General features: G+C 40.4%; 1 protein-coding gene and 1 non-coding gene across 3 annotated transcripts in view; one reads left to right on the forward strand and one right to left on the reverse strand.

Annotated features, from left to right (window-relative positions):
• The window catches only part of LOC126183723 (thrombospondin type-1 domain-containing protein 7A-like), a 1149604-nt gene that overhangs the window by 270887 nt on the left and 850841 nt on the right, over positions 1-27876 (forward strand). The gene's annotated exons all lie outside the window — the stretch shown is intronic.
• Positions 10581-10655, reverse strand: Trnas-cga (transfer RNA serine (anticodon CGA)). The gene has a single exon. It is a non-coding gene; the product is annotated as a tRNA-Ser (tRNA).

A 27876-nucleotide genomic window follows, 5' to 3' on the forward strand; every position in this document is an offset into this window, starting at 1 on the left:
ATTAAACGTAAGTGCGGAACCGTATCAAATGCCTTCCTGAAGTCCAGGAATACGGCATCAATCTGCTCGCCAGTGTCTACGGCACTGTGAATTTCTTGGGCAAATAGGGCGAGCTGAGTTTCACATGATCTCTGTTTGCGGAATCCATGTTGGTTATGATGAAGGAGATTTGTATTATTTAAGAACGTCATAATACGAGAACACAAAACATGTTCCATTATTCTACAACAGATTGACGTAAGCGAAATAGGCCTATAATTATTCGCATCTGATTTATGACCCTTCTTGAAAATGGGAACGACCTGCGCTTTCTTCCAGTCGCTAGGTACTTTACGTTCTTCCAGCGATCTACGATAAATTGCTGATAGAAAGGGGGCAATGAGCTCGCCCCTTCTTCCAGAGTGCCACCTGTTACGGTAGCACATACTTCTCTACTTCCCTCTCGCACCTCAAGAACATTTTCATCGAACACAGCTATGTCCATGGGGACTTACCTCGTACCAGGACTCTTACTGCGTGTGACGTTTAGTACCTAATGATGAGGTGACACACCCGGAACCTGGTGGAGAGCCAGAAACTACAGATCGCATGGCCTGTGGCGTGGCATTTCGAGTACCATATCCTCCTGGCCACTGAGGTTCGTGTGACATGGTACTCCAGCTACACGCCATTACTATGGTAGGTTCTTTGCTTTGCCCTTAGTATCAGATATCTCACTCGGTTGAACATCGACTATGAGTCGACCTTCTGCAGAGATATGGCTGCTGATATGGAAAGTACTTAATTTACATCTTCATGTTGCTCCACGTGCTGTTGTACTGCTAATCGGTTCTGTTCCCGGATAAGATATTTTTTCCCCGCACTAAGACAAACACAGTGTATTGGGTCAAAGGACTGTCAGTTCATTATTTGTTTAGAGATGGCAGAGAAAGCATCCTTGAGATTTGGGTGTTTCTCCAAGATCATCAAACTGCTTTAATGCGCCATTCGAGATATAGTCAGAATTATGCCAATTTTTTGTGTCGTGTTTTCATGGATCCTACCCACAGCTGCGATGCGCGCGGGTATGAGAAGGTGAATTCTAGTTAGGTGTTGTTCTGGAACTTTAACGATTAATAGGACTACGTAATATCTATCGAGACGACGTGGCAGAATAACGCCTGATAGGACATGGGGATCAACGTGAACCTACTCGTTTCTTGGTGATATGCTGCCACTGTTTTGTTTTGTCTTGTCAGGGGGCCGTTCCTGTGTTAATTGCTGTCGTTTGTTATATTGATGATGTTCCAAGTTCTTGAACTTACGCTGATACCCTAATAATGGCACTGCAGTTAATTCAGCAGTATGTTACATTTTTGTACACTGTTTTATATTTGGAGCCGAAACAAATTAGTTACTGCTAAAAAAACTGAGTAAGGCGACCATTCACGAAAAGCAGGAAATCCGGGTTCGAGTCCAAGTTCGGCACAAATTTTCATTTGTCTCCAGTAAATTTTGTAGCTGTTGTGCCACCATATTCGCAGTTTGCAAATCCATTTCATGATATATTGATCTGGTCTGGCAGTGTAGCATGTTTCCCTGTGTTATCAAACAGCATTAAACTCGCAGTCGTGTAACAAGCGCATTATCCCAAGGTATGCTAGCCTAGAGAAAGTGGCGAAAGTGGTCGTCGGCGATTACGTTGTAATCTGTATGAGGCAGAACACAGCAACAAAAAATTGTATCTCCATGCTAAGTTGTAATTTTTTCTCGTCCATCTTTTATAGACTTAATAATTAAAAATTTTTTTCCTCTGACGTATACAAACATTTCACGTCACCATCTTCGTTCTTGCTACTAAAGATAGACCATTCGGTATGTAACGAAGTGCGTTTGATATTAGTGAACAATCCTACATTTTACTTTTACACCTGGAGTCAATTTTTAGTATTTTAGGATTAACAGCAGCACATAGTAAGAAATTAAATTTTAGCTGCTGCTGTGCTGCTGATTTCTGTAAATTATTTTCCTCTCTTCACTCTGCAGTATTTTATAGGGACAAGCATGGACTATTGAGGCTACGTAAGGGGGAACAGAATATTTGATTTCAGTTTCATGGGAGAATTCTATGAAAGTGTACTTCATCTATATAGAGGACCACATACAGAATATTTGTGCGAGAAGTTCTTAAGCACTACTTGCGTAATTGGGATCCTCATCAGGTGGATTAAAAAAAGACATAGAAGGAATTCAGAGGTGATTTTCTAGATTTGGTACCGATCGGTTCGATCAACACGCGAGTATTGCGGTAACGTTTTCGTGAAAACAAGTACGTGTCCCTAGAGAGAAGAAGACACTCTTTTAGTGAAACACTCTCGAGAAAGTTTAGAGAATCGGAATTTAGAACACACTGCAGAACGTTCTAGTTTTACCAAGGTTCGTCTTCCGTGAGGACCGCGCAGTCAAGGGAAATCAGGTCTTGGACGGAAGCATATAGATTTTCTTGTCCCATTGCTCAATTTACGAATAAACAGGTATAGGCATTAGTAACAGAGGTACATTGTATGGTGACTCGAAAAGTTTGTATGTAGATGTAGCCGTAGATATTGCTTCATCCTATGTATATCTCACGAAAAGTTCCCGCGCGACCGCTACGGTCGCAGATTCGAATCCTGCTTCGAGCATGGATGTGTGTGATGTCCTTAGGTTAGTTAGGTTTAAGTAGTTCTAAGTTCTAGGGGACTGATGACCTCAGAAGTTAAGTCCCATAGTGCTCAGAGCCATTTGAACGAAAAGGTCATGAAATTAAAATTAGGCACTTCGAGTTCACTCGTTGCTGACGTGGACCATTCACAACTGGTACAGGAAAGGGGGAAGTGACAGTGTAACGCACAGTACTCTCTGCCATAAACCATAAGGTGGTTTGTGCAGTTTAGTTGTGGAGGTAGAAGCAATTGTTTCGCTGCTCTTCCCTTTCTCATTTGTTTGTAGCACGTACAAGTAATGAGAGGGATCCTCACGGCTTTGGAAACGAACTAGCTGCTTCGCCATAGAAATGTTTCGTTACATATCCACTTTTTCATGTTTACAACTACAACAGAAAATTAAATATCCCCCCACGCTGAGGAAAATAAAGGCTTGTACCGCCTTGGCAACATTTCTTTACACAATCCAGTCTTCACTACGTTGATAACATAATTATTTATTTCATGGTTTTATCTATTACAAGCTACTTCCTGCCCACACTGACGAAACTGAAGATAGACGAAGAATAATTAAATCCTAAGATAATAATTTTTGATAACAGATTTGGAAGAAAACCGCGATATATATATAATTTTAATGAAACAATCAGTCTTGATCACGAAAAAGATATTTTATTTATTATGAACGGTTTCAGTGTTGAAAGACAGCTCCACTCAGTGTCCATGCGGGTCTCCGATGGTGACTCCCTACGCTCTGAAGATGGTCTCTCAATACTGATATTGGTCATCATATAATAAAACATCTATTTTTGATCAAGACTGATTATTTTAGTTATTTACAAATAAGCGCGACTGTTAATATTACCCACAACTGCCGCGTATTCGCACGAGGATTCCTTGGACTTGGAAGGTTTTATGAATATTGCAGAAAAGAATGAGGCTGGAATTTTTTTTAATTCTTAGAAAATGGGTCGTAAACCCTGGCATCATGATATTGCCTGTATCCTTTTAATAACATTTTCCCGTTGGTGCTATTAAAGTGAAAGTACCCAGTCAAACTACGCGGGAAGTTATTGAAAGAAAATGTAATACACAGCGATGAGTAAAACACTACAGATAATAACAACAAAAATCCTGCATATTAAGTCATGACCGAAATAAAATTCCTTTCAAGTACACAGATTACTTATTAAGATATCGGAGGGAGAAGAGAAGTTACGATGTCTTTCGTTGTTGATGAACATTAAAGTTCATTGAATGCCGCTCATAGTCCTAAGAATCTTTTTGTGCATTCAAAATGCTTCTGAGTTTGTGAATACACAAAATCAATATTTTACGGACACCCTGAGCTTCAGATAATGTCTGCATCCTCTCAGTTCTTGTTGGAAGTGATTCTTTTGAGGCGGTAGACAGGTAATTCTTTAGTATTTTAAAGACGTATTTAGCCAATGAAGATTATGAGAATGGGTATCTCTGAATTGATGGAGACAAGACCAAAATTCAAAGAAGTGAAAAGTAATTGAATGGTTCTGGTAACATATTTCATAGTTCCCTGTGAACCAATTATTGATAAGACAGATTTAAACGCAGTGCAATCAGAAAAGGGTAAGAAGCGAGTATCAGTGTGAAACACGAATATGATGCGTGCAGAAATGCCTCGTTAATATGAATCCATCTAATAGTCCAGCGACCTTTGAGGACTTTTTTAGAAATTAAGATTTCTAACTGTTTTGCATCGTATTTGTGTGTCGGGCTGGCGACCAACTGGAAATATTTTTTGTTGTTTCTTTGATTCCTTTTTCTTTTATTTTTAAGCCAGTGTAATCATTTACTTGTAGAAACGAGTTTTCATGACGGTAAATCATCAGCGTTCGCTGAACTCTCTTCAAGCTTTTTTGGCAGGCGTAATTTTTCAGCCTTTTTCAGACGTTATCAGTGCAAATTTTCCTACAAATCTAATCCAGTTATCCTCTCGCGAGGTAGCAGTCTGCAGAGATACGCAGTTAGTGATAGGGGGAGCAGAACCATTCGAAATGCCCATTTGTAAAGAAAATGAGGATCAATGTACACGATAGTGGTAAAAGGCCTTAATGTTCAACAGTTTTTTTAGTTGTTCTGGACTAGTGAACTCAGGGAGCTGGTCACAGACCCTTCCTAGATGAGGAAAGTTGATTTGCGTCTTGACACCCACTTCAAATTTAACTTGTCCCTTTCATATAGATCATATATTTCGTCTTAATTCACTGGAGATCTGCAGAAAAATATTGCCTCCTGGCCCACAAGGTTCCTTCATAACTATGAGAGACGCCCTGCTAAACCCGCAGGACAGGACAGGTAGTTGGAATTGTGGAAAGGGGCCAAAATGAGCGGCTGTCAGTTATTCTCGAACACATAAAACTTTATTTATTTGACTAAAAATTACAGTACAAATTATTGAACTTAGTTATCGGCTGAATACACCACAATATCTTATGCCTTAAGGGCACAACCACTTTAATTTAAAAAAAGGCTAAAAGCCATTAACTCTAAATTCAGACGCCAAAAGGAATACTTAGAAGGCAGAAGGCCTCACGTTAAGTAAGTCCTATAATTTGGTTGAAGACCCAAAAATCTAACACTTGAAAAGCAACAACCTTAATTTAAAGATAGCTGAAGGCTGATGATTTAAGACTCAAGGTAAAAATAAATAAAGAAACACAAGGCAGAAGACCTTATCTTCAATTAGGCTGAAGGCCCCAAACAGTCTGCTGCTCGAAAGACAAAGATCCTTAATTTAGAAACGGCTGAAGGCCCCATGACTTAAAACTCAAGGTAAAATAAATTTAAACAACAAAGCCTTATTTTAAATTAGGCTGAAGGCCCCAAACAATCTAACACTTGACAAGCAAGGAACTTTAATTTTAAAACGGCTGAAGGCCCATGACTTAAAATACAACTAAAATAATTTTTAGTAGGCAGAACGCCCAACGCTTTATCTTTAAACAATTTATTTATCAGGCTGAAGGTCCGAACAATCTAACGCTTGACAAGCAAGGAATTTTAATTTTAAAGCGGCTTAAGGCCCATGACTTAAAACATCACTAAAAACAATTCAACTTTAATTGAAAACCATCGGCTATGAGCCATACAAATTCACACAACAGAAAATAAGAAAAGGCAGTGCAGCCAACGGCGCTCAGAAGTTTCGGGGGTCGGACAGTACTTGAAATACCAACGATCACTTAGGTGAGACAGGCAGTCGGCCCAACAATTTTCGATCCGGCGCCATTCCAACCAACACACAGTCAACGGACCCATCGACAAGGTAACTTGTGCTCCACTTGACCAGCACACAACCGGGATTTCAATGCAAAACGTAAAAAGGCATGGACGCCCACAACCAAGCATACGTTAAGCTGTCAACACGGTGAGGAAAGGACGATGCCTCAATTTACGTCAACGACCAGGGCAGGTAACCCGAACCTTAACGTCCACAAGGCAGAAAATTCCGCTGGTGCACTTCAATTGCAAATAACTAAATACAGTTAGACTCCACCGGATAGTGGCTAAACATTCGCGAACTCGAACACACACGTTGTCGCTCGCGGGATTTTCCCAACAGCCAACAACGAGAACCAAACGGCACAGTGCGAACAGTCTTGACTTGCTGGTAAGTTAAATCCAAACTCAACTTTCATGTCCAGGGTCGATGAGTACAAGGTGCGAACATCGATACACACCGCTGCTGCCTCTCACTGACAGAGAGAACAATATCATAATAGCAATAGCCACGGGAAACCAAACACAGAATAGGAACCAAGGTCTCTACATCGACATCTACAGCCATACTCCACAAGCCACCTGACGGTGTGTGGCGGAGGGTACTTTGAGTACCTCTATCGGTCATCCCTTCTATTCCAGTCTCGTATTGTTCGTGTAAAGAAAGATTGTCCGTATGCCTCTGTGTGGGCTCTAATCTCTCTGATTTTATCCTCATGGTCTCTTCGCGAGATATACGTGGGAGGGAGCAACATACTGCTTGACTCCTCGGTGAAGGTATGTTCTCGAAACTTCAACAAAAGCCCATACCGAGCTCCTGAGCGTCTCTCTTTCAGAGTCTTCCACTGGAGTTTATCTATCATCTTCGTAACGCTTTCGCGATTACTAAATGATCCTGTAACGAAGCGCACTGCTCTCCGTTGGATCTTCTCTATCTCTTCTACCAACCGTATCTGGTACAGATCCTACACCGGTGAGCAGCATTCAAGGAGTGGGCGAACCAGTGTCCTGTAACCTACTTCCTTTGTTTTCGGATTGCTTTTCCTTAGGATTCTTCCAATGAATCTGTCTGGCATCTGCTTTACATACGCATAACATGAGCCCAACATGGCTCATAGTGATTGATTAAACGTTTGTCTTTCACCTTGTTTTTATCATCATCATTTCGAAAATTTATTCAGACTATGAGGTGAATAGTGTTTTAGGTATAACTGCTTTTTTGACTCATTTTACTATTACCTCGATTATGGCAGTTTTATTGTCGTAGAGGTTTTTAACTATGTTGCTGTATTAAGAACCTAGGAGCTTAAAACGAAAATTGTGGATGTGACTTCTGATATTGTCAGTTACTTTTGCGTTATGAATTACCTTACGCTCTTGTCGAGATATCTTTGGAGTATGCTCTCGAAAGAAAACAAAGCTGTTTCTTTTTTTCGATACTATTCATAAATCAGAATATGTTTAATTAATGTTTGCTTCTATTTTCCACCTTTACGTATCTAATAATGAGTGTTCATACTGGTATAATTATTGTATTACTAACTATATTTAGCTAATTTGCAGTTGGTCTTAGTAAGTGTCTGATTTATTTATTTTTGTATGAATCTACCTAAAATCTATTTCCTTAAAAAATCTTCACGTATATTAATCACAGGACGGATTTAAATAAAGACCGCTGCCGAGAACATCAACGACGTACTCATTTAATGCTGCACAACTGCTCAGTGGTTGAAGAATATTGTCTATCGGGCGTGGATTACACCTGCGCTGCAGTACTGGCTCCAGTATCACATTAGTGGGATTGCATCCCCTAGGAGTCTACTGATATTCAAACTAGGGACTAACCTATCAATGGCAACTCTGACTACAACTTAAGAAAAGTTTGAAATCCGGCACTTGATTTAGTTAGGACTAAGGACTGATAGAGGCACTATTGCCACGACGCCGACGTGACGCGTACAGAACATCGAATACTGTGACATTAGACACGCTGGGGCGCCTCTGGCAGTGACTGCGGATGGAACAATGGGCGGGTATGATGAAGTTTCGTAAGGATATAAGCAGCCCATGAGCCAAGTGACGGTCATTTCATTAGCACACCTGATGATAATGACAGGATCCCGTTTCGACACCGACAGCCGGTAGTACACCAGTAGATTATTTTATCAACAAAAGAACACTCTAAGAATCTGTGACTTTGCTTCTTGTAGACCTCACTAAAGAAGTGAACGAATTACTGTCAGCCATATACCATCTTTTCATCTTCTATAGGTAAACAATCTTATTACAAATTACTTTGCTGAGCAATGTAGAAAAAGGCGTAGCGGGCATGCTTGGAAAAAATGTCGCATTTGGGCCACTCCAACTCTACATTCATAGTGAGTTTTCGCGGGGCACAGTGTCAATGGTGTATTGTGTGTATAACGGCTAGGATGAAGCCATAGCCGCCTGGGTAAAGTCTAGTGCTCTATACGAAGTGTCAGACCGGCATCGAGGATGATTATCCCGTGTTATAAAATCGAGTCGAAGGACTACAGTGTATTACATACCAATAACAACCACCTCCCAGTAATGATCTTCAGGAGCTAACATCATGCTTTAGTATGTGTGCCATTTACACACTGTAACACATATCAGTTAACATGACCACAAGAACCATGGAAAATGTTCATCCGTGTTAGTACACACTCATAGTACGAGTAGCATGTAAGTTTGTCCGCAACCCTTGATCTGACAGATCTCTATGACCACCAGGTTATACCTTTGGCCGTTGGTGGTAGTTTCTTCGTAGGTTTTTGTTTATGCTAGAGAGTCTTCCTACCTCTCTTGAACCTCAATGGTGAATCACATGAGATTCTGCTGATAGATCATATGCGTTTGTTTCACCAAATTCACAACACTGCTGAACTTATATCAGCTAGATAATGACATACAACAATGGTCCAGAGTTGTGTTGGAATGCTTAGATCAACACTTGATACCCATGAACATATTTTCTAAGTTCCTGATAATCACTATGAACACCTCTGAAAGAACCGTGAGCATTTTGTATCTTTTTCGATAGTACTACATGAATTACGTGGCTTTCCAATGCTTCATTTGTTCCGTAGAATCCATAATACGACGTATTATCTCCATTATCGAAATGAAAGCCAAAGGGAGTGTCACATCACACCAAGCGTCTTCAAGAACATATATTAAGATTAACAAAAGGACGACGTCCAGTTCCAGTTTCGTGTTAGCCGAATAAAATTTAATTGTCGGTTTTTTATCTTGCGCAGCATAATTGTCTAGTTTTGTTACGTGTCAAGCAGGACTGATACCTGTGCGGCATCCTCTGTGGATGACAATCCTCTAACGATCTCACAAATTAAGGTGATACAGTGGTCCATCGGGGTTCAGATCTCCGGTTCCTTTGGCGGACTATTTTCTGTATCATCGTTGCCGAATTCAGTATTACATTCCATTTGTAACGACCTCGTCGACGACTTGAGTTTCTTTACTTCTGTAGAAGTTGCAACGTTAGGCGTATGTAGGCTAGCTAATCTGCCGCCCAGTACTGTACGAGGTAAGATGAATTTGTTGAACAGCTGAGCGCTGGCGGACGGCCTCAGGGCAGTCAGCGTGCCGCGGCCGTCCAGCGGCAGAGACAGGTGGCGGCGAGCCCAGATGCGGGCACAAATGCTTGGCGAGGGATTGGGAAAATCACGGTACGGGGAATTTTGACAGACAGTGCTCCGAAAAACGGCGGAATGTCTAACAAGCTTAAAGATTGCTTCTTACAGCTCTTTGAGAATGTATAATAATTTACAGTCAAATATTAATGCCAATTTTAATACATCTGCTATCTCAGAAAAATGAAGCATATCCAATGACACAACTGTATTTCAATACCTTTATTACTGTAGACATTATTATTTCACAGCGAATAACATTTTCGCAATTGGTTTATGAATTAACAACTTTTGAACACTTCATGCCATTTCAGTATACGATATCTCGGATGATAACTTTCCGTTATAGCTATCATCTCTGAAATCTATCTTATCTGTACATGTTATATTTCTTGATTTATTACATCTTTTATATCCTTTCATCACACAAATGATGGTCAGAATATCATATTCTCCACAATTACACAGGAAATGAGCCGGCCGCGGTGGCCGTGCGGTTCTGGCGCTGCAGTCCGGAACCGCGGGACTGCTACGGTCGCAGGTTCGAATCCTGCCTCGGGCATGGGTGTGTGTGATGTCCTTAGGTTAGTTAGGTTTAAGTGGGCTAAGTTCTGGGGGACTTATGACCTAAGATGTTGAGTCCCATAGTGCTCAGAGCCATTTTTTGAACAGGAAATGAACACAGCATTAATATCTCATATTTTGTCATACTTCTGTTTTTATTTAATCAATAGTTTACTATTTTGCCAGTAACTTTATTTAAATGTTCATTTCAAGTGTTGTTAAAAGTGATCAGCCACATGCGTTAGTGGACATCACAACTGAAAAGAGATCCAAAAGACGCCTTTGTCAAGAAGGCATAAATAATTGTTTAAACAATATTTAACGACAGTCGGTTGTCATTTATTGTGAGCACATTTGCGCAACAATGCTAGCTTGAAACTTCCTGGCAGATTAAAACTGTGTGCCGGGCCGAGACTCGAACTCGGGACCTTTGCCTTTCGTGGGCAAGTGCTCTACCAACTGAGCCACCCTAGCACGACTCACGCCCCGTCCTCACAGCTTTACTTCTGACAGTACCTCGTCTCCTACCTTCCAAACCTTACAGAAGCTCTTCTGCGAACCTTGCAGAACTAGCACTCCTGAAAGAAAGGATATTGCAGAGACATGGATTAGCCACAGCCTGGGGGATGTTTCCTGAATGAGATTTTTCACTCTGCAGCGGAGTGTGCGCCGATATGAAGCTTCCTGGCAGGATGGTAGAGCACTTTCCCGCGAAAGGCATAGGTCCCGAGTTTGAGTCTCGGCCCGGCACACAGTTTTAATCTACCACGAAGTTTCATATCAGCGCACACTCCGCTGCAGAGTGAAAAATCTCAATGCTAGCTTGTTTACTTATGAACCTGCTACTACTTATATTTATTGTAAATGACCTGACTGTAACCGCATGTTTATAACATTTCTTTATTTAAATATTGTTGTAATATATTAGTTTAGTGCGAGAAGTCGTCAATTTTAATCAAATCATGTCTGTAGAATGTAGGACGATGTTTTTTTGATGGGGATGTCTTCAACTAACTGAAAAGCAGACAGTAGCAGAACACTGTGGGGGTAAATTGGAGACTGTGAATTTTCGAGTGAAGGGCTCGAGGAAGAGATTCTGGACACATTCTGTGGAATGCTGGAAGAAGGGAGACCTGCCTGTGGTAACATGCGTGATTCAGTCATATACCTGATTGATTCTGGGCGGCGAACAGCCGCTACAATGATCTGATTTTTGAAAGGTCTCTTGAAAGAGCTGAATGTACCACACAGTAAAATTCAATTTTTTTTTTCACTTTTGTTGTGGAACTGAGGGTAGATAGAGTATTAGTTAGTATTTTTTGTATGATGTGTGATAATTTGTAAATCATCTGAACTGTTTTGACCTAGTTAATAATTCGTTTATTGTTATTACGAAACGGGCTTAGTTTTCTTATATTTTCGATGACTGTTTAGTTTGGGGATTTTGCTGCCATTCTCGTCACGCTGTCAACTTAGCTTTACTGGACTGATATGGGTATTTTTTGTCTGTATTTTAATTGAATATTGTAGGACAAATACCCGTTTATTTGAGATGTCTTTTCTTGAATAAACTTTATTAAACATAATTCTCTGTCGTCTACATCAATTACAGTCGTTAGATTAGAACCATTGTTATTAAATTATTCATTTAACTTTCATTTTGTATTTGAGTATATTTTATTAACTCGAAGTTCTACCCAATGCATAGTTATTATTTGCAGCGAATTTGCTACAGGACATGAAAGCAGACATGTGTGGCCCAACCTTATGACTACATCGAGCTATTCCTTGAAAACAGAGCTGTGCATAGCCCAAGTTCCTAAGGCGCGAGTAACCACAGGTTAATACGCAACTGGTTTGCTTGTATGGAATGCTGTTTGGAAGAGCAACTACACTCAGCAATAACCGTTAGGTACCATCTCAGCATTTCGTCAGGTGTACAAGGTTTCGATGCCATTGCCATTTACAATACGGAATACTGAAAAGGACTTCTCTTGTGGATACTGCAAATCATCAACGTTTGTTTTTAATTCATAGTGTTGATTGCCTGCTATGTTTGCAAGTGTTTACATAACTGAATAATGCATATTTAAGAACTGTTATCATAGTCATGCGTCTACAAGATTTTTAAATCATCACGGCCACTGATAAGATAGTACAGGCGGTCACTGTGTTGAACTTGATAGCATTTTTTTTTTCTGTTACTTTTTACACGGATGTTTGTATGACTGCAACATTGGGTGAGGTAGGCACGATTCAGTGCAAACCAGGAGGATATGTGGAACATACTTCCAACACATACGTTAAAAACTTATTGTGTCTTAATAAATGTCCAAAAAGTCGATTTGCTTTTTTGGATAGTTGCTGTGACGTATGTTTGCTGATTAATCTCTTTCAAAAGTCGTACATCTATCGCTGCTAAACGCATCCTGTCTGTGTCTAATAATATCCTGCTTTCATAGCCACTTATGAACGCTCTTCAGTTGAATACCTCGACAAATATTTTTTTCTCAATCTCTGTACTTGTACAGTATCAGTTGTAGTCTTACATTGAAAGCAGGTTTAGCTTCCGCAAAAATTTTTCTGTACATCATATCGCATGTGTCGTCTTTTTATTTCAGGTACCAAGATAACATAATTTGTCGTTTTTTTCTGTTTTGTTTCTTTACAGTTTGAGTCAGACGTCTGTTTTGTTTCTTTACAGTTTGAATCAGACGTCTTTCTCAATTATGATTTGTTTCCTTTCATAATGTTCGTTTTTTGAGTATTAATTTTAAGTTCAAACTTTTCAAAACTTCGAATCATTTAGAAAATATATTCTGCATTTGTTTGACACTATTAGTTACAAAGGCATTATGCTCCGCAAATATTATGCAGTGACAGGAGGTCTTTCATCTTAACTCCACGTGTTTTACCTCTGAAGATCCTTACAGTTTTTTTGGTTGAATGTTATACAAAGAAGGTAGAGTAATTGCATCCCTCTCAGACCCTTTTTGTACTTTTCGCTTTACACCGGTCTCCAGCGAGCACTATTCTCACACTTCTGTTTTTAAAATTTTTTATGTATTATGTTTTATATACTACATTGTTCGTCTACCTTTCGAGTGAAGGAGTGTATCTTTCAAGGTCTTGAGGAATTTCTTAGTGGTAATGTTGTCAAATGCCTTTCTAGAACAATAAGTAAGTATCCCTCTTTAATTCCAGTTGTGTCTGTAAAAAGTTCTTTTTTACTGTTTTGGCTTTACTAGAACTGATTTCACGTCGAAACCAAACTGATCATCTCCAGTTTCTCGTTCCACTTGGCATTTTATTCCATTTTTATTGAGTGTAAATATTTATTCTGCGTATGACATTCTATAATTGGAGCAGTCTCTTGGATTCTTTTTGATGAATGAGAATGTTTTACCTTCTACATATTCATTTGGAACAGACTCATAATCGTAACACACAGATCATAATATTTAAAAGTTCATCTTCAATTTTTTTTTCCAAAATCCTGACAGAGCTCAGCTTTCAGCTGGTCTGGAGCTCTCTTTGCTCTTATTTCTTTCAGTGCTACTTTAAATTTCGTCTCCATAATTGAAAGACCTACACCATTAGGTACTTCTCTTTCTTCTGTGTATTCTTCTTCCACGCAAATATCTTTTCCCTGTTCAAAATATTCCTTGCGTAGTTTGGATATTTAAAAACGTTCATTCAGTAACAGATTTACACGTTTGATTCGAACCATACATGATTTTTTGTTGCCTTTAACAGCAGTTCCTAATCTCGCTGTATAATTTATCACGCACACAGTTTTTTTTTTTTTTTGTCTCGATAATCCTACACACAGGGTGACCTACAGATAACGAACAGTTTTCAAATGAAGAGTACTATGTTAATTACACTCCTGGAAATTGAAATAAGAACACCGTGAATTCATTGTCCCAGGAAGGGGAAACTTTATTGACACATTCCTGGGGTCAGATACATCACATGACCACACTGACAGAACCACAGGCACATAGACACAGGCAACAGAGCATGCACAATGTCGGCACTAGTACAGTGTATATCCACCTTTCGCAGCAATGCAGGCTGCTATTCTCCCATGGAGACGATCGTAGAGATGCTGGATGTAGTCCTGTGGAACGGCTTGCCATGCCATTTCCACCTGGCGCCTCAGTTGGACCAGCGTTCGTGCTGGACGTGCAGACCGCGTGAGACGACGCTTCATCCAGTCCCAAACATGCTCAATGGGGGACAGATCCGGAGATCTTGCTGGCCAGGGTAGTTACTTACACCTTCTAGAGCACGTTGGGTGGCACAGGATACATGCGGACGTGCATTGTCCTGTTGGAACAGCAAGTTCCCTTGCCGGTCTAGGAATGGTAGAACGATGGGTTCGATGACGGTTTGGATGTACCGTGCACTATTCAGTGTCCCCTCGACGATCACCAGTGGTGTACGGCCAGTGTAGGAGATCGCTCCCCACACCATGATGCCGGGTGTTGGCCCTGTGTGCGTCGGTCGTATGCAGTCCTGATTGTGGCGCTCACCTGCACGGCGCCAAACATGCATACGACCATCATTGGCACCAAGGCAGAAGCGACTCTCATCGCTGAAGACGACACGTCTCCATTCGTCCCTCCATTCACGCCTGTCGCGACACCACTGGAGGCGGGCTGCACGATGTTGGGGCGTGAGCGGAAGACGGCCTAACGGTGTGCGGGACCGTAGCCCAGCTTCATGGAGACGGTTGCGAATGGTCCTCGCCGATACCCCAGGAGCAACAGTGTCCCTAATTTGCTGGGAAGTGGCGGTGCGGTCCCCCACGGCACTGCGTAGGATTCTACGGTCTTGGCGTGCATCCGTGCGTCGCTGCGGTCCGGTCCCAGGTCGACGGGCACGTGCGCCTTCCGCCGACCACTGGCGACAACATCGATGTACTGTGGAGACCTCACGCCCCACGTGTTGAGCAATTCGGCGGTACGTCCACCCGGCCTCCCGCATGCCCACTATACGCCCCCGCTCAAAGTCCGTCAACTGCACATACGGTTCACGTCCACGCTGTCGTGGCATGCTACCAGTGTTAAAGACTGCGATGGAGCTCCGTATGCCACGGCAAACTGGCTGACACTGACGGCGGCGGTGCACAAATGCTGCGCAGCTAGCGCCATTCGACGGCCAACACCGCGGTTCCTGGTGTGTCCGCTGTGCCGTGCGTGTGATCATTGCTTGTACAGCCCTCTCGCAGTGTCCGGAGCAAGTATGGTGGGTCTGACACACCGGTGTCAATGTGTTCTTTTTTCCATTTCCAGGAGTGTATTAAGAAAAAATTGTATTTATACAAAATGGAAGGATTACATCTCATATTTAATTTACAGACTAGAAGTGAATGATGTATGCGCCATCTCTGTTCCACCACTGTCAGCAGTGTACCAGCCAATCCAGAAATTCCTGTTTCCCTGTGTATCGTTCAGATCATCCTTCCTGCGTACCATAGCCTCCATACATTCTGAGTTTCTTACGATTCTGCATCTTTCTTGTGCTTCTATTGTGCTTCCTTTTCCGTGTTTATTCCTGTCCTCAATCGAGCTTAAGATATTGTCTGTTTTTTTCTTTTTTTTTACAGTATTACGTAAGTCGTTTTTGTTCCATTTTCTTTCAGTTCATAACATGTTGTTAAAATGTGGCCACTGATAGTTAGGATGTCTGTTCTTGTAGCATAGTCTCTTTTTATTGCTGGTTCTTTAGTTTTTTCAACATTACATCTTTACATATTAAGGATCTGAGTTCTCTTGACTACACTTCATTTATACTGGGACAGGATCGCTGACTACGTGTAATCTCGAAAGGTTACAGTTCGATTTAATTTGATTTCTGTATCTTATCTTTACTTAAATGTAGTTTGTATCTCTTACTAGTCACTATAGCTTACCATCTGTACTCCTTTTGCTATGCACTTCGAAGGTTGTGTCTCGCGTGTTCACTCCCTATGTTACCTTTGACTCCTAACACTAATCTCACTGCTATTCTTCTTTCAGTCACTCCTTGTCGATTTGAAATCTCCCATCACGATTGCATTATCATTTTAATTTGTTCATACAAACATTATTAATATTCTACATCTTTAGTTTTCATGTATAGATATTTATGACTCAACATAGACACACTGGCGACAACACGTTTCTCCCAACGAGGGACCAGTTTGTTGGTACAAGAACTGAAAGAAAATTAGACTTCGTTGACAGAGCCACATTTCACCTCTGTTCGCACCGCTTCATTAGTATCGAATCAAAGTCCTCGAAGGTGCTCTTCGTGGTCTAGCGGTTCTAGGCGCTTAGTCCGGAGCCGCGCGACTGCTACGGTCGCAGGTTCGAATCCTGCCTCGGGCATGGATGTGTGTGATGTCCTTAGGTTAGTTAGGTTTAAGTAGTTCTAAGTTCTAGGGGACTGATGACCATAGATGTTAAGTCCCATAGTGCTCAGAGCCATTTGAACCATTTTTGAAGGTGCTCTTCAAGGTCTGGAAACAGATGAAAATCGGATGAGGATGGGGCCTAGTTGGTACTGTATGGAGCATGGTCGATGACGCTGAACCTTAGGCGTCGTATTGTTGTAGATGTCGCAACATTTGTGTTTGTTGTGGCATTGTCATTCTGAAGGAGAGAGTGCTCCAATGTGTGGGCGAACCCTTCGTCTTCGAAACTCGATTACAGTGGGCTGTTTCTCACGCAGCGACGTAGTTACGTTACACACCGCCATGTTCCAGGCTACAATTTGGTGCGTTCTGGAGGCAGAGGGCTGCATGTGTGAAGGCATGAAAAATGATGTTGTTCTATTTCAGAAGCTTTAAGAGGTTTCAAGTAAAATATTCAGAGGCATTAATTTTCAACACGCCCTCGTATGATCCATTTCCTTGAAAAACTGTGTAGATACGTGGCATGAAATCATTCACTCATAAATGTACTCAAGTGTGAAGCAATTCTGTAGTTCTGTTGATACTGTTTCGCTCTGAAAACATTTCTATGTTGCACACGGAATATAAAACTAGACATAGAGGTACTTTATTTCTTTTTTAAATTAATCTATGATTCTTATTAAGGTAACTATTCTTAACACCTACAATTCAGTGTCGAAATTACACTGACCGTTTTCTCTAGAAACACGATATCTCTACACAATTTTTTCTTCCTTTTACACGGATCATCTGGTGTTATTTTGTCACGAGAAGGTGTTACACATCTGATCTGTTCCTCACATAATAATGTCGACACAGTAACCTTGGCCTCTCATAATGTGGAATACGTGTTAATCCTTGCTATACTAGTTGCTTTCATTGTCACAGAAGTGACAACGAAAGGTGCGGATTACGTCTCAATTACTTCTTATTAATCGTAACCATCCATTGTTGATGTCTTCTATACTGAAAACAGCGTGTTACTGCGGTAAAATGGTTATACATCACATCTAGAAACGTGCTACAAATATTTGAGTAGCATAATGATGACGTCCATCTTAATGGACATTCATCCTTCGGAACAAACTTGGGATGCCGTCAGATGGCAATCGTGACTCCCAAACTTCCTTTTTGTCATGTGCGTTAATTCCCTAACCATAGCATGGACATCTTCAACAGAAATGTACCGCAACCTAGAGTAATCCGTGCCAATAAGAGCTGCAGCTGTTTCACGGACCAGATATGACAAAGATGTTTTACGGACCAAATTTAGGCAAAGTGATTTTAGATAGATGTTGAAAAATATTTCGAATGAGCATTCTGTGCTGGCGAGTCGATTTTGGAAAAAAGGCACTTCCTAGTTCCAGACGGTAATCATCTACGATGTAAAATTTTTATCTGTGTCCTTTTACAATCCATAACACTGGTTGAAGGAACTCTACAACGGTTTCTCTTTTCTTTATTTGTAGATTTATTAATATATTTTGTTATTCATCTAAATATTCCTGTGAGCGAATGCTGAACTTGCGAACGCTACCACTAGGCAAGGACCACGTGCCCAAACGACTTCCTCAAAAGTAAATATGCAAACCAATTGCTGGGGCGTGGAGGTCCTACTTCACAAGTATCAGGGTCGTCCATTATGAACCAAAGCGTTCGTTTCTCTTGACGCATCATACATGATGGTCGTCAGAAATACAAGGACTCCAATGTAGAAAATGTTTTTAGAAATTTCGTTGAATCGAATGGTAAAACGTTCGTCCATTGAATTATTCATAATATGCATCTAGCCGTCGTTAAGTTAAAGACAGTGCATTCATTCTGTCTACGTGATACACCACGACTAAAATCTCTGACATGTGGGACAGGAAATCTACGCAGTTTTGAAGACTAGTAGAGCCAACAAAGAATCTCCGTGCAGTATCAGATATTGTCCAAGCTATAAAGAAGATGTGCACTTAGTCATTTAGAGACGGTAAGTACGGTTGTGGACCAACGTTTACCCACTGACATATAGTGATATCCGCAAAGGTCATTTGGGCACACTGCAGAAGGCCTCGTTATAAGAAAAAGAAGTCACGCTATTCTTTCTCTGCACCCAAAAGAATGAATATTTAACAATCAGCTTGCAGTATGAATCAGATTCACAAGACTGCTAAAAGTCAAGTAATGATTTTGCGAATAACAGGCAACAACATTATTTATTTTTCAACAGTATCTACTGTAGTGTAGGAGTCCGTAGTTTAGATATTTCCATCATCCAACGCATTAAAACTCAACTAAATAGAAAAGCCAATAAAATTGTATCCACTTTTGATTATTGAACGCAGGAGCAACTAAAAACTAAAACTTCCGAAGTTGTTGTTTTGATTATAGTTAATCATATTAGCACTTACATAATTTCCAGTAGAATCTATTCTGTGGAATGCAAGTGCTACGCGAAGAAAGTTTAGCTAATTTCCGCTGATGAATTCATCTGGAACTTATTAGGCTATAATGGCCCGTCTTTATTCTCAAGAATATCTTGCAAACGTCTTACCTCAAACAATATAGTATTCGTCTCAAAAAGAATTTCGTGATAGGAGCTGCGTTTGTTACTTTTGTTCTGTCAGTCTTGTGCTTATCAATTTTTATTCTTAAATAGCGATGGATACATCGGCACTAGGTCTGTGTTATCCTAAGAAAAATTCCATTAAGATAATGATTCGAAGCACTCATCACGGATTACAATATTATAGCTTTACAAATAAGCTTGCAGTACGTTGTACTCATTTCCACAACCTAACCAAGTAATCTAATCACCATAAAACATTTGTAGCTGTTCTGGGACTCATAGGCGGGCAAGTTTCGATATCCAACAACGGATCCGATTCTTCAATACCTCTGAGTAAAATCAAGCTCTATTCATAGCTTCAAAATGCAGCAGACATTACACGATGATAAAATTAAACCTTTTTCACCTAAAATATTAATGTACTGTGAAAACTATATTTGATGTATATTCTTTTCATACAGAGATTTAGTATGATTCTCGATTATACCACTTTGGGTTTCTCGTATTCATCGCTGCAGATACCATCATTTTATTTAGAGCTATGATTTTAAATCTATATATAGCACTCTTATGCCGAGATACACTCTTGTTCGCCAGCAACAAACATTGTTTTCATGAAATAAATGTGCTTGCAAGATTCTTTGTTGAAGTAGCGAAAATATGATCTTCCATTCAGCATCCATACCGACCATAAGTATACAACAGCTCATAATGGTCACTATATGGAAGTAACTATTTTGTTATTCCACTTTTATAAACCCCGAATATACCAACGAACACAACAGAGAGCTGTAATATCGAATTTTTCTATGTAAAATAAATGAGGTGAAGGGAATAAAGTGCATCGACATTTGACCATTCTAGATATTTCTCAGGGGCAGTACATGTCATGTGTTTCCTAAATCTCGCAGATTTCTGTCCATTTATCTTTGATGACAAGAATAAATCTGTTATATTTCCACATTAAGAGAGACTGGTAATTCATAACGAAACGTTTTGCTCTGCCATCGCATATTTAATGACTTTAAAGTGCACACACATGCGGAATTTAGCGCTGAAGCATTAAAATTTTAGTTGCACGCTAAAACTCAGTCCGCCTAACGGGAGCTAGGAATCCCATTTGTACGTTTGAAACTGCGGGCATTCAGCGCAGTTGGGAACACGTACCCTACCGCCCTTCTCTCCCCAATGTGGAGCACCCTCGCGCGCTGCAACGCATTGGAGGAGATAATTTGATGCGCTGCTAGCTAGTCACGCTAAAATACAATTTCACGGGACAATGACGGTCCCGGGCTCACTTCACGACCACAGTCGCTCAGTGTTATTAAAACGGACTCCGTATCCGAACACCGTAGCGTAAATCAGGAGAATGGAGACCTCAAAGTGTGTAATCCGACGCTTACATGTTAACTGCCCTCCCATTGTATTGACTTCACGGTGATCTGGGATATGATTTCTGATATATCTTTTGAATGATTGAAGCACACGACAACGCCGACAACGCCAGACTCAATTTTTGGACGCATGATAAATTCTGGGCGTACAAATGTTCAACGTATTTTATTTGAAATTGTTTCGCTCCTTCGTACACCACGCGAGTGTTATGTATTTACCGTCTTTAAGAGACACTGCACATCTCCAAAAGGAACTTTATAAATATTAAGTCAGTGATCGTGTGGGAACTGTAGTTCCTTTTCAACACAAAAAAGTAAAAAACCCACGGAAAAGCTACAGCTGTACAGAACCATGTTTGCGGATTAAACAAAACAAAATATTGTGTTCCTGTAAGGCACTGGGTAGCTTAACACTCGATGGTAGCATAAACATGAAACACTTCGTGCAGTCGTTACTCATATTATACTTTCCAACTACATTTTCTTTACACATCGAGTTAAAAAACCAGGTGTTTGAAATTTCTGAAAAACAATAACGAATTGCTCCACTGCGTATAGAATACCAAAATCATTTTAGTGTTGGTCGAAGAAGCACTTAACGACTACAGCTTCAACCAATTTTCTGAATTATATTTCATGCAGCATCAAAAATCGGACCGTGTTTTAAACTCCCGAGGCTGAATAATTAGTGTTAATCTACCCAGGGCCTTACAAGGACACAATATTTTGTTTTGTTTAATCCCCAAACACGTTTCATTGCAGATGTGGCGTTCCTTGGATTTTTTCTTTCTTGTGTTTTTTTTTTTTTTCAACATCTGAAGTCAGCATATTTCATAGGTTAGAAATATGCTGATTTCAGATTTTGTTCTTGTTTGGATTGCAAATGTAGTCTGCCGCTTTGTACGTAATGTGTGCTCTGTGGCTGCGATCATAAATTAGCTACAAGTTTATATTAATACAGCACGTCACCTGAAACGCAGAAATGTTAGGGAAACGTATGAATCGTACAGATTCCAAGTGAAATTGTATCATATGCCTCCCTATTTTACATATTTACTTATTTTCTTTTTTTACGTTTACCATAGCTATAATTTACCGGTCCTGAACTGTATTTGGTAATTATTTGCCTGCAAAATGTGTTGTTAATTCTTTTATATCTCAAGTGACATGTGGACAGCAGTAAGATTTCGTGACGCTTAGGTTTGAAAAACTACTTTGTGTGGTCTGCTATTTGTAGGTTGTGTTCTGGAGTTTTTAACAGCATTTACTTAACTTTTCTTGTGCTGATTGGCTAATTCTGGATGTTAGGCTATATTACTGTGGCTCACACATACGTTTTATGGAGTAATGTCTTATCATTGATGGTTTTTATGCCCTGTATGCTAGCATTTTGTGGATGTGGTAATTTTATTTTCTGTGAGTAAATGGTACAGATGAGTGCTGTGTTTTAAAATCCAGAGATTTCTTTCCATGCCACCAGATTGGTGGTTTTAATTTAGGTAGTCTGCAAATGTGGAGCATGTGCAGTCGATTTTTGACGCTCTTAAATGTTCAGAGTACATTATTCTGAAATCTCCACATGTTTGGCCCACATATACTGAATCACAGTCTTTTCAAGTAGCCTAGTTTATACTTTCTTAGCGGAATTTATCTGTTTCAGCATTTGGTGTTTTGAATCTTTCCTATAGCGTGTTATTTGTTCTACAAGCAACATGTACTTCTTGTTTTCTCCTGAAGTTCCCTACACTGCAGTTTATTTTTTTGTCAAATGATAGTATGAGTTATGTTTTCATGTTTTTTATAGTTTCTTCATGTTGTGTGGTCTCTATTGCATTATACTTACTGGTCAATGTTGCTGTTACATTACTGTGTGTGTTTTGTGTCATTTGTATGTTTATTTATTGGTTCAGTTTCTCCACCTTGTTTAGTCTGTAACTGCTTTTAGCGGAATTCTTTCTGATTATATCTGGTCTTGTGTATACCTACCTTTATCTATTGGAATTCTGTCCAGATTGTCTAGGAGGTATCTGCGACTGATTTGTTTGTGTGCTGTTGGATTGTTAGATTGTTGTCCATTTTTGTACCGGTTGTTATCGGTGTACTGCACACTTTCTCTGTTTCCTGTAGGATGATTAGATCTGTTGTACAATGTCGCACTGGCTGTTGAGGGTTTTCTGTATACCGATAACTGGTGATGGCGTCTATTTTTACTTTTATAATGTATAGACAGTGTCCTTCCGTTTCTGTTTTCACATGTGAAGCTGATATTTTAATGAGAAGTATTGATATTATAGCATCCAATTATGTGTTTACTCTATGAAGCATATTACGCCATCAACACCACTTTTAGGTGATAACATGGGTAGTATATCCTCTTCAAAACAGAATTCATCCTTAATTATTGCCTCTGGTACCTTTTAAAATGAACGACACATCTTGTTTGTGTTTCTGATATGATGCTTGTCTTTCCTACCTGTCTTTCAAATCAAATGGCTCTGAGCACTATGGGACTTAACTTCTGAGGTCATCAGTCCCCTAGAACTTAGAACTACTTAAACCTAACTAACCTAAGGACATTACACACATCGTCAGAAGCTAGGATGGCGTTCGACCTACCTCAAAGGAGTGTGATAGGACCGAACTTCTAATACATAGAAACAATCTGATAGATAACTTATTAACATTGTGAGGCCTGCAGCAGTATACAGGGAGTCCTCATTGGTAGTGTACTGTTAAGAGATACAGGATATCTTGAAGATGATCAGGGCTTAATGCAAAGATTAATAGTTGACCGTTAACATAAACATGCATCGTCTATGTTATAAGGAAACGTGAGTCTACCTTGAGTAAACACAATTTTTCTTGTTTTATTACTCATACATGTTTCAGAGAAGTTTCTCCATTTCAGTGAGTTAAAATATTATGTGTTGAACAATAGAAAAAGAATTTTTGCATACCTGTTCTTGAAATTAGAGTATTTACATTACTACAAGTACTGACAGAAATATTAACATGAAAAATAAATATATATTTTATCATTATATACTAGTGTTCACAAGTCTGTTTAGTGTTTGGAGCAGAGCTACACTGATGTGCCAAAACATTATGACCACCTGCTTAATAGGTTGTTTGTCGGTGTTTGGAACTAAATACATGACTGATTCTGCGTATAAGTAATCCGACAGTTTGTTGGTAGAGCTGTGGAGATATGTGGCAATAGATGTCTACGAACAGGTCATGGAATTGGAAATTTGTGGTAATGTCTATGGGACCAAACTGCTGAGGTCATTGGTCCCTAGGCTTACACATTACTTAATCTAACTTAATGTAACTTAAACTAACTTATGCTAAGGGCAATACACACATCCATGCCCGAGGGAGGACTCGAACCTCGGACGGGGGGAGCCGCCCGAAAAGGGCATGTAATTCGTGTAAATAACAGGCCACTGATTTGCGAAAGCGGTGATGGCGCCCGATAGCGACCCAGATGGATTCCATGGGATTTATATCAGGCCAATTTGTTTCCCGAGACATCAACGTGAGTTCACTATAATGCTCCTCAAACCACTGCAGTACGGTTCTGGCTCCGAGGCACGGACAATTACACTGCTGGAAGATGACATCGCTGTTGGGGGAAGACATTAAGCATGAAGGGATGCAGGTGGTTCCCAGCTGTCAGCGTGTCTTCCATTACTACCACAGGACCATGAAATCCAGGAGAATGTCTCCCATAGCATAGTACTGCACCCACCAGCCTGCGTTCGTGGCCCGCTGCACGTATCGCCTCGATGACGTCGTTTGCGGAGACGACGATTGACCTAGTGTAGCAAAAATATGACTCATCCCAAGAGCCGACACATTTCCATTGATCAACGGTCGAATCCGGATGGTCCCGTGCCCACTGCAATTGTAACTGACGATGTCGTTGGGTCAACATGTGAACACGTTGGGGGTCGTCTGCTGCGGATTTCAATATTGAACAATGTACGGTGAACGGTGTGCTCCGAAACACTTGTGCGCGCACCAGCATTGTGTTCTTTCGGCAGAGCTGCAACAGATCACCATCTATCCCACTTTACAGAGCAGACATCCCTCCGAACCCCACGTTCTATGAAGAGTCGAAGACATCCAAACATTTAACGCCCAGTGGTAGTTGCACTGTCCTTCTACCCCTTTACGTAGGTGCCAACGACAGTAGCACTTGAACATTCGACCAGCTTCGCTGTTTTCGAGATACCTGTTCACAGGCCGTTCGCAATAATAATTTGTCCCTTGTCAAAGTCACTTATCTCAATAGATTTCCCCATTTGCAGCCGATATCTTCGCTAGGGTGTCTGGTCCGCTAACGTAATTTTGTTAACGCGTCGCGTGCCCGCAACGCCACCAGGCAGCATCCAAAGTCGCGGTGGGCAGTGGTCATAACATTTTGGCTTAACAAAGCATAATTATTGCCTTCTAGGATGTCATCTGCAGTTAATAAGCGTTTATCAATATTGTGCTACGTAATTTCTCTAATTTTAGAGCTAATATGATTTTATCGATTTTTATATGTAGCTTTACTTTCATTATATTATGTTGTTTGTGAATAAAATTTCGATATTCTGTTCTTTGACCAGTGCTTCTTAAGTTACAGTACTAGTTTCCAAAAATTTGTTGAAATATAAGACGATTAGGATTAGACTTCGTGAAATGCTGGGTAGGGAGGAACGAAGACTATGTACGTAAAAGTGTGTATATACTTCTTGAATATCATGCTTCTACATGGTATTTGAGTGAAGCTTCCTGACACACACTGTTTCAATGTTTGTGTGACGTTTACTTCTTCCACCATCTTGTTCTGGATGAGAATTTTGCAGTGACATTCAGCTGTGGGCGTGTGTGTCTTTGTTTGAGCGTGTATGTGTGTGTATGCTGGTCTGCTGGTAATTCTTTTACAGCTGTAAACGGGGTTCCGCTGCATCACTGCATAGTGCTGTGTGTTCATTCACAGTTTCCTTTCCTTCCATTATGACTTTTTGTATGTGGCAGTTTCGTTCTGTTTTAAGTTTCTGTGGAGAGCTATTGCTCCATTTAAAAATTTTTAAGTTTGTGTTTACGTCTGTTGGTCAATGTTTCTTGTCCTTTAGATGATTTACATATGTGGAGCGATCGCTGTTACCCGTTAGCGCCCATCTGTGTTCAATGTATCTGATGTTAAAATTTCTCCTCTTCTACAGTCTTGAGATATGAAGTGCTGTATCCCAGATTTGTTGTGTTTGTCTGTGTCAATGTTAGTTGCCCTCAGTTTCTTGTGTATAGAGTTGCCTGTTCTAGAGTAGCCAGTTGTGTAGACATTTTTCAGTAACTGTTTCTTAAATACAGGGCAGCACAAAGAACCTGGAAAGCAAGAGAAATGCATGTCGTTCGAGGATTTGGAGAGGGTTATAGAAATCCTGGGGAAGTGTAGTCTGGAAAAACCGACCCAAGAGAAAGTAGCTCTGTATAATAGATGAAGGAGGGACACATTTCGGCCAGTAAGCAGTATCAGTAGGCTGTTTGTGGGAAAACTTAGTGGACTTCCTGTTGGGTGGTTATTAAGTATTATTACCACATTAATTGATCTTCGAGAGTAAATTCTAGGTACTTCAGTGTGTAAGGTAACTGGATACGTTGATTATGAATGGTTAGGTATACTTAGTGGAGGCAGAAACTACATTACTTAACACCATAATTATTGCTTTAGTTTCGGAGGAATGTATGTAGAGGAACGACTGGTTGTACTAGCAGGTGACATGGTTGAGACAGATCAGGAAGTAGGGCACAGTGCTAGACAGACAGTGTAAAGTATGTGTAAGAGTAGATAAAAGACAGAGCATTGATGCACATATACTGTAGGACGTTAGCTATCAAAACAGACGTTATTAGTTACGATGTGAGACTGAACAGAAAGGATGCAGTAAATATGGACAACTCTGGATGATAATTTGTGTATAGAATCGCTTTATAAAGGGCTTCAAGGATATCTAGGAAGTGGGGCTGTTTGTGCACAGTATGGAATACGGAGTAGTCAAAGTGAGGAACTTCAAGATTTGTGAAGATATTGAGATATAAAATTCAAATGATTAGCTTTACTCATTGTTCATGTAGAGATTTCGTGTTTTTTCATGGATTGAGAAAAGGGGTTTATGAGCTCATGAAATGGTTTCGCTACTTCAGGAGATAATGGACCGTAAATTCCAATTTTTATTGGGGTTAACATTGATTCTCATGTTTTTTGGTATTATCTGGTGCCGTATGTGTCCCATTCGCGAGTTATTCGTAGATGGAACAAAGGAGAGGGCTGTATGAAGGTTCCATTGCTGCACAAAGAATATTTGGTACTGAGAGCAAGTATGCAAAAATAAGGGGTTGTTTGCTGGGAACGAAAGAATATTTTGGAACAATGGACGAACTGCTGTCACTCCATCATGATTCTTAGGAAGTGATTTTATCGTGAGTAAGTATTGTGCTTGTATTGAGGTATTATTGTGATTAAACAGGTGAAAGATGTGTGCTTAATAGTTGGATGTAATGGCTTGGGGGTTCGTGTGGAATATTGGTCTGGCTATGGGGAAAACTTGTAGAGGGTTGTGGTGCTTGTAACGTGTTAATATTTCGTAAAACAATAGTGAGAAATATTTTCTGTGTTTGATAGACAGAGCAAGTTCTTTGGGATTGATGGGATTATCTATGGCTGAGATAAGTATAGTTCACTTTAATTAGTATCTGAGGACTTACATCTGCACTTGGAGGAACAGCTGGAAAGGCCATAGTTACAAGAAGGAGAGCCTGCGTAGATAGGACACTGTTTTATAATGCGTGGTGTTTACGACGAGGAGAGAATGATATGTTTTCACGCACAGCGGACAGAAGGAAAAAACTGTACACTTTTGGCGGTGGCAAGACTGGATTTGAGATTTAATGGTTTCGAGTTTGTGGTGGCAGTGGTAATATAGACTCTGTTTTTAATTAGATGATATGTTGTGAAGGCGAATGCATAGAGTATTTGGATGAAGAAGACAGGTAAGGGACTTCCCTGGTAAAGAGAATATTTTTTGTTTACGCATCAGATTGGGAAGTTAGCTAGCATTCTTCCTCCTCCAGCATGAACTCAGGATCAGCACCCTCGGTAGCAACGATGCGAAGACAGTGGCGGACCTGAGAGTCAGTGATATGTATGGCGCTTGCGACAGGGGCTAACCGGGCGTGAGAACCAGAGGTAACACAGAGAATTTTGGAGATGAAGTCCATTGGTACTTTTGGATTAAGTATTTAGGGCAAAGGATTT

This window comes from Schistocerca cancellata, chromosome 4 (assembly GCF_023864275.1).
Source record: "Schistocerca cancellata isolate TAMUIC-IGC-003103 chromosome 4, iqSchCanc2.1, whole genome shotgun sequence".
NCBI classification, from domain to species: Eukaryota; Metazoa; Arthropoda; class Insecta; order Orthoptera; family Acrididae; genus Schistocerca; species Schistocerca cancellata.